This window comes from Jaculus jaculus, chromosome 7 (genome assembly GCF_020740685.1).
Source record: "Jaculus jaculus isolate mJacJac1 chromosome 7, mJacJac1.mat.Y.cur, whole genome shotgun sequence".
Taxonomy (NCBI): Eukaryota; Metazoa; Chordata; class Mammalia; order Rodentia; family Dipodidae; genus Jaculus; species Jaculus jaculus.
The window spans coordinates 87,515,888-87,518,402 of NC_059108.1; the positions used below are offsets into that span (position 1 = coordinate 87,515,888).

At 38.4% G+C, this 2,515-nt stretch overlaps 1 non-coding gene across 1 annotated transcript; it reads left to right on the forward strand.

Moving 5' to 3' along the window:
• Positions 1-1,107: 1,107 nt before the first annotated feature.
• On the forward strand, positions 1,108-1,245 carry LOC123462406. Its single transcript, XR_006638229.1, has one exon. It is a non-coding gene; the product is annotated as a U4 spliceosomal RNA (small nuclear RNA).
• Positions 1,246-2,515: the final 1,270 nt, after the last annotated feature.

Below are 2,515 nucleotides of genomic sequence, written 5' to 3' on the forward strand. Positions count from 1 at the left end.
GGCAGTTACTTCCTAGTCTATTAATTTGTCCTTCTTGACTTTGATAGGAATGGTGGTGGGCTTTGAGTATCTGCTGCAGGATGATAGTGAAACTAGCGATTTAGAAGCAGCCAAGAATTGAAGGGAAAAGGTCTCACATGTAGTGAGGCAAACAGATTTTTTTTTTGTGGTTTTTCATAGTGAATTCCAGGTCAGCCTGTGCTAGAGTGAGACCCTACATTAAAAAACCAAACAGAATTTTTATATGGTTTACTATTTTAAAAAATTCTTAAAATTAGCATGTTGTTTTGTGACTCACAGAGCATATCCAATATCAAAAAGTTGTCAATATACAGGATGAGAAATTTGCTTTCAAACACAGTCAGAGTTATTGTAAAGACCAGCAAACCTGCTGCAAAATCAAAATTTCTTAACAGAGCATCCATCAAAGGTATGCTATAAGTCTCTAGTGATGAGCTTTCAGCAGCCTCCGATTTTCTGTTTTCATGACCTTATTATGTTTTATTTATTTGAAATGAGAGACAGAAAGCCCCCAGCCACTGCAAACAAACTCCAGATGCATGTGCCACTTTGTGCATGTGGCTTTATGTGGGTACTGTGGTATGTGGGTACTGAGGTATTAAACTTGGATGGTGGGGCTATACAGGCAAGCACCTTAATCATTGGGCCATCTCTCCAGCCCTTTAATGAGTTTTGAGTTTAATGCTGATAACCCTACTGAGGATGTCTCTCAGTGTAATGGGGAGGGAGAGAGAGACCGTAAGAGTGGGAATATGATCAAATTTGAAATATACTAATATATTAAAGTTCTCAATGAATATTTATTCCAGAATATTTATGCTTCTCAGTTAACTAGGATGAGTGGTGGGCTCAAATGGTTTTTCATGCACCTGCTCAACCATCTGCCTACCTGTCCACCCTATGCCTACATGTGCATTATTTCGTGTCATGTGATAGTAAGTATGTTAGGCTCTGGGGAGCAACAGCCTGCACACAAACTCCCTCTGACCTCAGGTAAGTTGTAAGCCCTTGATGCCTCTTCAATAAAATATGCTATAAAGAATATAACACTTTATATCTGTAGAGAATATTTCAAAAATATGCTTTAGCTTTGCACACTGGCAATATTGTAGTCAATGAGGTTTATAGAGGCATGATTATTGCTAATTGAAAGATATGCTTTAGAGAACTAAATATGTTTCTGACAAAGGCAAAGGCATGTTTTAAAGCTCTTCATTTCAATGAAAGTGACATATTAATACATTTTCTTTGTTAAAAATTTCTTTGTGGGCTGGGGAGACGAGTTCATGGTTAAGCGCTTGCCTGTGAAGCCTAAGGACCCCGGTTCCAGGCTGATTCTCCAGGTTCCAAGTTAGCCAGATGCACTAGGCGGCGCATGCATCTGGAGTTCGTTTGCAGTGGCTGGAGGCCCTGGCACACCCATTCTCTCTCTCTCTCTCTCTCTCTCTCTCTCTCTCTCTCTCTCTGCCTCTTTCTCTGTCACTTTCAAATAAATAAATAAAAATAATTTTAAAAATTATAAAAAATAATCTTTGTGAAAAACTATTTTTGACAACACAAAAGCATATTTTAAAGCCAAGTGTTTGGTATGTACCTTCCAGACTGAAATATAGACACGTTATATAGTGTTTGTTTCAGTTGACTCACATTATATGTGCTGTGCTACATCCAGCTTTTGGCCCTGAATATATCTGAGGGATATTTCCTGCATCAATGCAGTTGTCCCAAAAATTTCTCCATAGTTAATAGAGTACTTGCCTTTGTTGTTGTTGGATAGTCATATTCATGAGTCAGGCAGAAGAAGGTGTTTTCTGGTACATTTCTGCTCTTTCCTATTGAGGAGTTAAAAGATTAACATGGACAAAAATCTAAACATTGTTGGCCTGCCCAAAAAGGTTAAGAGTACATTTTTGGGGCTGGAGGAATGGCTTAGAGGTTAAGGCATTTGCCTGAAAAGCCAAAGGACCTTGGTTAGATTCCCTAGAACCCAAGTAGGCCAGATGCACAAAGGGGCACACATGTCTGGAGTCCGTTTGCAGTGGCTGGAGGCCCTGGCATGACTATTCTCTCTCTCCCTCTCTCTGCCTCTTTTTCTCTCTCTCAAATAAATAAATGAAAATAAAACGTTTTTTAAAAGAGGGTGCTTTTTTTTTTTTTAAGATTACAAGTATCAGAGAGAACATTACCTGAAGTTTACAATTACTATCAAATTTCATCAGGATAGGCAGCTCAATTCCTCTGGCCATGAGTTTTAAGTGAATCAAAAGGAATATAGCATATTTGTCCTCTCTGTATAATAGAATGACTTTGGCTGATGAGCTCTGAGGCTGAGGTCAACTTGCATATTATGCATATTATGTCAAGAGTCTCTGTAAAAGAGATTATTTGAAACTCAGCACTGCTGAGTACAAAGTTGTCTCAGCACTTTTCTCCTTTCTGTAGGATGGCTAATCTTATTAGTATTACACGACTTATTTTATGTGGAAATCTTAAT